Raw genomic sequence first — 9,582 nt, 5'->3', positions numbered from 1 at the left:
TCACTGAGGTTCCCCAGCACGGACAGTGTCAGGGCCCACCTTTGCCTTAATTTAACTGGGGCGAAGGAAAGTAAAGGGAGAGTGCCTGAGAGTGAAGGAATGCTGGCCTTGGGGAATGTGATCCAATTCCATAAATAGCAGAGATTCCTGAAAGGCTTTGAGGCAGGCTCTGAGAGGTAGCCATGGCGATGCTGTGCCCCTTGGCTCCCTGCTGCCAGAGAGAGGCTGCTTGCTGTCTCTTCCCAGGGGCCTGTGCTGGCGTGCCTGGGCTTATTTCAGAAACTCTCCTAGACACAGCGACTGCTCAGAAGCACACCCTTAATTGGTGGAGCCGGCTCTTCTCTGCCTTGGTGCCCTGCAGCATTTCACTGGCACTCTTCTGCCCAGCAAACACTTGCCAGTAATTGTGGGGCCACCACTGTTAGTTAACAGGCTGTGGTTTGCCTTCAAGGGGTTAGTGAGTTCTTCTTGGGTTCTTTGATGACAATGAGGGTGTATTTATCAGCAGGATGGCTGAAGGGTCTTGTCTGTGACTTTGGAAGATTAAGGCAATCTGACTTCACCTATTCTCAATTCAGAATTCTGGCTTCCTCCTCCCTACACAACTGGGGCTTACATTCCTACTGGTCCTCAGTGGTGTCTTGGGGACCTGGGAAGAGGAAAGTGGAATCTGAGATGTGTCTGTGGGTGCAAAAGTAAGTGGATGGATTAGGACAGCACTCCTACTTCAGCTGGCATACTGACATCCCTGTTTTTTTTTTTTTTTTTTTTTTTTTCAGAGATGGAGTCTTGCTCTGTCACCCAGGCTGGAGTGCAGTGGCACTACCTCAGTTCACTGCAACCTCTGTCTCCAGGTTCAAGTGAATCTTGTGCCTCACCCTCCCAAGTAGCTGGGACTACAGGCATGCGCTACCACATCCAGCTAATTTTTGCATTTTTAGTAAAGACGGGGTTTTGCCATGTTGGCCTTTGCTAGTCTTGAACTTCTGACCTCAGGTGATCTACCCACCTCGGCCTCCCAAAGTGCTGGGATTACAGGCGTGAGCCACCACGCCCAGCCCGGCATCCCTCTGAGAGACAGGACTAGCTGGATTTCCTAGGCCAACTAAGAATCCCTAAGCCTAGCTGGGAAGGTGACCACACCCACCTTTAAACATGGGGCTTGCAACTTAGCTCACACCTGACCAATCAGGTAGTACAGAGAGCTCACTAAAATGCTAATTAGGCAAAAACGGGAGGTAAACAAATAGCCAATCATCTATCGCCTGAGAGCACAGGGGGCGGGACAATGATCGAATATAAACCCAGGCATGAGAGCCAGCAGTGGCTACCTTCTTTGGGTCCCCTCCGTTTGTATGGGAGCTCTGTTTTCACTCTCTTAAATCTTGAAACTGCACACTCTTCTGGTCTGTGTTTGTTACCACTCAAGCTGAGCTTTCGCTCGGTGTCCACCACTGCTCTTTGCCACCATTGCAGACCCGCTGCTGACTTCCACCCCTCTGGGTCCAGCAGGGTGTCTGCTGTGCTCCTGATCCAGTGAGGTGCTCATTGCCGCTCCCGATCGGGCTAAAGGCTTGCCATTGTTCCTGCACGGCTAAGTGCCCGGGTTGGTCCTGATCGAGCTGAACACTAGTCGCTGGATTCCGTGGTTCTCTTTTGTGACCCATGGCTTCTAATAGAGCTATAACACTCGCCACATAGCCCAGGGTTCCATTCCTTGGAATCCCTGAGGCCAAGAACCGCAGGTCAGAGAACAAGAGGCTTGCAACCATGTTGGGAGCAGCCGCCACCATCTTGGGAGCTCTGGGAGCAAGGATGGATTCAAGTGATTCTTGTTCCTCAGCTTCCCAAGTAGCTGGAACTAGAGGCACGCGCTACCACATCCAGCTAATTTTTGTATTTTTAGTAAAGACGGGGTTTTGCCATGTTGGCCTTGCTAGTCTTGAACTTCTGGCCTCATGTGATCCTCCTGCCTCGGCCTCCCAAAGTGCTGGGATTACAGGCGTGAGCCACCGCACCCAGCCCGGCATCCTTGAACCTGGGAGGCAGAGGTTGCAGTGAGCTGAGATTTTTGGCCACTACCCTCCAGTCTGAGTGAGACTCCATCTTAAAAACAAAACAAAACAAACAAACAAAAAACAAAAAAACTCAAGGGTTTATAGTTTACATTAGTATTCACTCTTGATGTACATTCTCTGAGTTTTGACAAACACATAAAGCTATGTATCCATCATCATAGTATCATACAGAATAGTTTTACTGCCCTAAAAATGTCGTGCGCTTGGCCTATTCACCCCTTCCTCCTTCTCTATCAGCTCCTGGCAACCACTGATTTCTTCCTGTCTCCATAGTTTTGCTTTTTATTTATTTATTTCTTAACTTTATAATTTCAAACTATATTTAAAGACTAGAGTAATGCAAACAGGATGGAAAGTTCAAAAAATATACAAAAAAAAAAAAAAAAAACAATGGAACAGAAATCACTACTCACACATTTCAGACATGATGCAAAAAGAGAATGTAAAAAATAGTTCAACCTAGAGTTTCTCAAAAGTATGCAGATATTTGTGTGTTCCCCAAAACAACGGAAAAGCAGTTAGATTGTGCAGTCTCTAATATGCCATGGAGAAGACTTTTGGCTCTCACTGTAAACTTGAAAGAAGATCACCAAAGGGAAGTAGAATTCTTAGAGAATTTAAAAGCATAAGACAGAAGATGCCCTATGAGAAAGCAATATAAAAAAACTCAGGCTTCCCAGACATTATTTTCTTTAGAACACAGCTTCCCAATCACATTTTAAGGACTGACTTTCTCCTTGACCTTTGGACTTCTCATCTGTGTCGTCTGTTGTATTCACTTTTGCTCCCATCCAGTGGGGCTTTGGCTACCATCTCATGTCCCTTCATATTCCAAGGCTCTTTTTTTTTTTTTTTTTTTTTGGCTCCAGACAGGTGATCAGGTATGGCTTAGAGACAGCAATACACAGGAAGATTGGGTTTCTGTAGTCCACTAACATCACATTTCCATATAAATTCCGCTGTGCAGTGTCCAGGCATTGCCACTCCTCCAGAGACAATTCTGTGTCCATAAATGTCAGTGGTTCCATTTCTAGGCTTCCAGGGGGTCCAGGCATCTTAGCTGTGGATCTCCCAGTACCTGCAGGTAACGGAGCCACAAAGGAGCCACAGAGGCTGGGCCTCTAGGGGCAGCCAGTTTTGCCTTTTCTAGAGTATTATATAATTGCAATTACTTAGCATGTAGGCTTTTCACACTGGCTTCTTTCACTTAACACTATGCATTTAAGGCTCCTTCATGCCTTCCTGGCTTGCTAGCTCATTTAAAAAAATCATTAATATCCCAGTGCGTGGATATACCATCATTTTTTGGATGTAGATTATTAAAAGAGGTTTTCTACAAAGAGTACATTTAAAAATTGTCAGTTTAGTGTTTATGGTTTAATTTTATGGGGTGGCCAGGGTGTGGGATAGGTCAACCTGTAGGTATAGTGCCCATGGAAACAGATGTGGGGGTGGAATGAGAATGATTGCTTCATGGAAAAAAAAACACACAACAACAATACATACACACACACACACACACACACCATCCATTTAAAATGGCTGGTATTAGGGGAAGAACAGTGGACCAAGAACAAGGGTGTGACTTAGTATGATTTAGCAGAGACTGAAAATTTATTCATTCATTCATCACTGATTTATTCATTCAATACTGATTTACAGAACACCGGACTCTATGATGTCATACTTGGTCCTAGGAATGGAATAATGAACACAGCAGATAAATGGAACTGATAAATGGAACTTTCGGGAGAGTCAGGCATTCGCCAAAGAGTCACACTAATGAATATGTAATTACAATTGGAGTAAAGTGCTTGGAAGGAAGGAAAACTTGGCCTCTCTTGGAGGGTCAAAGAAAGTTCCTAGAGGAAAGGACACTTGAGCTGCCATCTTAAAGTTAACCAAAAGCTGACTTCGGAGATGGAAGAAGTTGCTAGGCCTGTGATCAGTTCAACCAGCATCTTGCTTAACAGCCCCTTCTCCATTGTCTTCTCCATGGGGCAACTCCCTTGTGGAATGCAGCTCTTGTTGGAATAACTGAAGCATACGATGGGTGTTATCCTGTAATACCAACCCAAATTGCTGCCAAAGTATCTCCAAGCAATACAGGAAGACAGGAGGGCAATAGTTAATGAAGCTTTATTTATTTAATATTATTATTATTTTTTGCTACATCCTCTGTTTCCAATTTCCTCCAACACATATTTTGAGCAGTTACGATGTTTCAAATATGGGGTTTTTAAGATTAAATGAAATATGGAGTCTGTCTTTGAGTCAACATATAATTGCATAATGCACTCTCTGACGGCAGCTCTCCCAGGGTCCTCTGGGGACATCCATGTGTCTGTTCATCCTGCAATATATATTGAGTGCTGTGTGCTGGGCCAGGGATGTGGAGATGAAAGAGACACATGATCCACCTACAAGGACCTTACTTTCTAGTGCAGGGGACTCTTAAGAAAGAGACAAGAGGTAACAGAACTGTTTGGAAGAAGGCACTGTTGAAAGGCCTTGCCTAAAATCTGTTTGGCTTTAAGCAGAAGAAGTAGACCTCTTCCTATTTTACAGGAAAATCATTTATGGAAATGTATGTAGCTATTTTAGCTAAAATATTCTCTTTCACTTAATCTAAAGCCTGAGATGATAAATTTCTCACTGTGGAAGAAGCCTCAGTGTCCCAGCATTAAATAAAGATCATTCAGCTTCCCAAAGTGGAAGTCAAAAGCCAGTATGCAGAGGTCAGTCTAGCTCAGATGCAAGCCACATTGTTACTTATTTCCTGCTGTGGATTCTCTTGGTGTCTTGTGAAAAAAGATAGATATTTGGGGAACTTAAGTATCTTGGATTTTTCTTTTGAAATAAAGTCAACCACTGTCTGCCCTTGGTATGTTTGGTTGTTTTAAGTAAGGCTTTGTCTCAATGGCACCACCTCTAGGCTCAGCCAGGGCAATTAGAGAAAAGCCTCTGGGGCCTCGGAATGCATTTCCAAACAGGAATTGAATGTGGGTGAGATCTGACAGCTCCTCACAGCCTCTTGGTACCAGCAGATGTTCTGTCCCAACAACATAGGCTGACTCCAGGATGAGAGGACAGCAGGCTCAATGAAGATGTCCGTCTTTCCTCTCCTCCTTCCATCTGCCTTATCAAGAGGTTGACAGGTGGGCATGGACAGTGGCAGCAAACCACCCACACCGTTTAGTTCTGCCCACTGCACTTTTCCATGAGGAGTCCCTCAAGGATGCAGCTCCCAGGCCTCCCAGCTTGTCTGCCTTGTTCAGAACTGTTTTCTGCTGCTCAGTGAAGCAGCTAAGAACTTGAGCTCTGGATTTTGACAAATCTGGCTTTGAAATCCAGCTTTGCTGCTAACTAGCTGTGGGGCCTCACACAAGTTACTTTATTTCCCTGACTTGCCTGTAAAATGGGTATGATAATAGTACCTATATATCAGGATCCCAATAGGAAATAGTAACAAATTATAAATGTGTGGAAGTGGTTTAGAAAACCACGAAAGATAGTGAGATACCCAGGGTTAGAGCAGCAGATCTGTGACTTTCTCTAAGCCAATATCTAAGAGGGGAGATAGAAATTATAGGAACCCAGAGAAGAGAAGAGGTACTTAGAAAAGCCCTCTTTGAGAACAGCCATGGCTTTTATTAGAAATGACCTTACAGAGAAGAAATATGACCTTATTTTACTTTCTGTCTCCAAAATCCTGCTCTCTTGAAGCTCCCTGCTGGCCAAACCCAACAAGAAGCCAGAGGGCATGGGAGCAGGTGATACAGTCTGCACAGAGCAGCCTCCTAGGGTAGAGTGAGACAAATGGAAAAGGGTGGAAATGGCTGTGGAGGGCAAATGGAAGACATCCAGCACAAACCAACTCACAGCCTTGCTGAGCTGATTCAATAATGTAATGACATTAAGGGCTTAGCACATTTCCTGTCACCAAGTATTTCATGAAAGTTAGTTGTGACTATTAGCGTTGCTGTTTGTTGGATGTAAGTGAGTTGCCAATGCTTTAGGGTTAAGGACATGAAGCAGGACTGAAATGGAACAACAGAGGGTCACACAGGTGGCCCCCACACAAGCCCAGGTAATGAAAAGTTTGTGCTTCTTTTGGTATCCAAATAAAATTACGTTTGTGGCTGGGTGTGGTGGCTCATGCCTGTAATCCCAGGCACTTTGGGAGGCTAAGGTGGGTGGATTGTTTGAGCTCAGGAGTTTGAGACAACCTGGGCAATAAGATGAAACCCTGTCTACAAAAAACCCCACAAAAATTAGAAAAATTAGAAAAATTATCTGGGTGTGGTGGTGTGCATGTGAAGTCCCAGCTACTCAGGGGCTGAGGTGGGAGGAACACCTGAGCCTTGGGAGGCCGAGGCTGCAGCGAGTTGTCATTGGGCCTTTGCACTCCAGCCTGGGCAACAGAGTGAGACCCTGTCTCAAAACATAAAGAAAGAAAGAAAATGAAGTTTGTTTCTCCTCTCCTGAGAAATGCTCAAATATTTCTTCCACTCTTTTCCACATCTTTCACCTGTACCATCTTTTCTTGTCTTTCCTGTTAGCATGTGAACATGCTGCTATGAAGAAAATGTCTTTTAAGCTACTATTCACCAATGTAAGTGTTCTCAAAAGAGTAAGGGTTCTTTGGGTTATTGGAGGGACAGGAAATGGGGCCTCAAAGTGCCAAGATGCAGTTATGTGTGGGGTGTAGACATGAGCTGTTAGCACCATGGGGGCTGATATTTTAGAAACAGGTCCACTCCTGACCTTGGTATTAACAGACTTTCCACATGGTTATGTGTCTGCTCTTTACTTTCCGCGTGACCACGAGAAAGTCATATTACCTGAATTTCTGTAAATTGTCAGCCTTACTTCACAAAAATATTCTACAGATTAAAAATGACACAAAACACGTGGGTCTTTTTGCATGAAGAAGGTAGCTTGCCTTCCTACTGCCTGTATATATTTTCTGGACTGGGAGGCTGTCTGGACTGCCACGGGGAATAAAAAGGGGGGTCAAGAGAGCAGAAAGAATGGGAGGAAGAGAGATGCTTCAGATAGATAACCCCGTGGTCCTCTAGCCAAGGGACGCAGAAGAAAATGGCTAGAGAAGACAGGGCGGGGAACATATTGAGTTGAAGGGCTTCAGTGGGAGGCAGCATGGCAAAGGAGACAAGCACAGCCTTTGGTCCCATTAGTCCAGATAAGGTTGCCACCCAGTCACACCTCTTATTAATATGAACTTGGATGAGCTGCGTCATCTCTTTGATCTTCAGTTTCCTTGTTTGTTACGGCGAGATAAGAAAAAGAAAATTACATATGCAAAAGGCTAGTGGATGCTCAATAAATGGCTCTTCCTCTTGAAACCCCTTTTATTTTATTTTACTTTATTTTAAAAGCATCCATTAATGCACCCATAATAGGGAGCCAGGGGTAGTTCACAGGATTCTCTGACTTATTAAATCAACACCAGCAGAAAATAGACAGTTCCCAGTTCTTCTACACTCAAGTGCCATAGCGAAGCACATCTCTGAAAATGTCCTCTAGGTTCCCCACTCCATGCACAGCTCCTGCTGATCCTCTCTCTGAAAAGCTGCCTTCCCACCTGTCTGTTGCCATCAAATCTTCCCTCTCTATCATTTGTCTATCATTCTGTAAAGTTGTGTTCATATCTCAATTACAGAGCTCATCACACTGTGATGCCGGGATCTGCCCACAGGCTGCCAGTAAGGCTGAGCCCTCTCTGCCGGCAGCATCTGAGCAGACACATGTATAGAGCTTCCCGGTGCCAGTCACTGTGTCGCTCTGCTTTCTATACATGCCATCTCATTGAATCCTCACATCCGTACTGTTACCTCCACTTTAAGGATACAGAAACTGAGGCATCCAAAGTTTTAGCGTTTAGCCTGGGCAACATAGTGAAACCCCATCTTTACAAAAATAGAAAAATTAGCTGGGCATGGTGGTGCACGCCTGTAGTCCCAGCTACTTGTGAGGCTGAGGTTGGAGAATCACTTGAGCCTGGGAGGCAGAGATTGCAATGAGCTGAGATTGCACCACTGTACTCCAGGCTGAGCGACAGAGCGAGACCTTGTCTCAAAAAGAAGGAGAAAAGAGTTTTAGCTTTTTACCTAAGGTCTCAAAGGTGCAGGTAGCACAGCCAGGATTCGAACCTGGTCCACCTGAAGAGTCTGTGTTTTTCTTCCCTCCACACTAGTCATGTTGGTATTAGCTCCAGGTGCAATACCTGCCTCATAGTATGTCTTTAAGAAATGCTTATTGGGTTAGCTGAAATAAACACCCAAAGCTATACTCGGAAACTTTTAGCTTTATGAACTATATATTCTTATTTGAAGAAAATGGCATTTTAACAAATTTGAAGAGGTATAAGAGAAAGCCAGGCTTAACACTTAGTCATCTTGCTGTTATATATAAGACAATTTATACAGGATCCTTTTTACATGCAGAAAATTGCTTCACCACAGATAGAACATACAATCACATGCACACCACACCCCGCACATGCTGATGTTCCTTTTCCTAGGTAGAGATAAACTGGGATCGCTTGGGGAGTAAGACGCCAGCACATCTCTCTGTGCTGATGTAAGGAAATTCCAATAACTCACATTTAGAATGTTGCCTTGGGTGGGAAGCGGCTGAGGGCTGCACAGAGGGGTGATAAATGTTACCAGCAATGGACTTGACTGCAGTTTAACCTAAGGTCACTGGGAGGCCAGAGCAGAATCAGGGAAGGAATGTTGGCCCCTGGGGCCAGCTGAGCCTCGGGCAGGCTCCTGTCTCTGGGCCTTCCCATGCAGTCGAGCTGTGAGCTGTGACGGTCCTTAGCAACCCTGCCCTGTTCCTCCTCAACAGGAAGGGAATGATGTTGCTGCCAGGCAGGCAAGCAACCCCGGCGTGACCCTCGTTCCTCTTTGCTCACACAACCCACCTCTCTACTCATACAAAAGAGGCTTTCAGAACCTGGTTACCTAGAGTTGAACTTTTCAACAAGGCTTTTTGTTTTTTTTGGTTTTTTTTTCCTTTAAGCTCCACAACTAAAATACCAGATCTCGCTGTTGCTAAGATTAAGGATTTTCCCCTCTCTTTTCTCCCTCAGCTCAGTTTCCGTTGACTAGGAAAGACCAAGAGATGGATTACTGTTCCCTTGCCAAATGGAGAGGGGTGCTTGAGCATCCAGGGCTTTCAGTGAGATTAGATATTATTCAGGCTTGTGCTAATAGTCGTTATTTACTCCTCAGGCTCTCACGAAAGTCACCACATTTGTGTAGGTAACTAAGGCCTACCGAAACCACTCAGCCCTAAGTGCACACAGGAGAACCATGGAGTTGGAAGAAAAGGTAATTTAACATGAATATTTATATACTGTACAAACCACGTGCCATGATTCACTCAGCTTATTTTCATTTTATGCATTTTCTTCCCATTTGCAGTCTTTATTTATTGCAAAGTTAAGGCTGTTAGCAAAATAACACATTGGGGTAGG

At 44.7% G+C, this 9,582-nt stretch overlaps 1 pseudogene; it reads right to left on the bottom strand.

Annotated features, from left to right (window-relative positions):
* Positions 1 to 2,831: 2,831 nt before the first annotated feature.
* On the bottom strand, positions 2,832 to 3,133 carry LOC105537643 (annotated as a pseudogene).
* Between the last annotated feature and the right edge of the window lie 6,449 nt (positions 3,134 to 9,582).

The sequence above is a fragment of the Mandrillus leucophaeus genome, unplaced genomic scaffold (genome assembly GCF_000951045.1).
Source record: "Mandrillus leucophaeus isolate KB7577 unplaced genomic scaffold, Mleu.le_1.0 Scaffold177, whole genome shotgun sequence".
In the NCBI taxonomy this organism is placed as follows: Eukaryota; Metazoa; Chordata; class Mammalia; order Primates; family Cercopithecidae; genus Mandrillus; species Mandrillus leucophaeus.
This window is presented reverse-complemented; position numbering and strand designations above follow the sequence as displayed.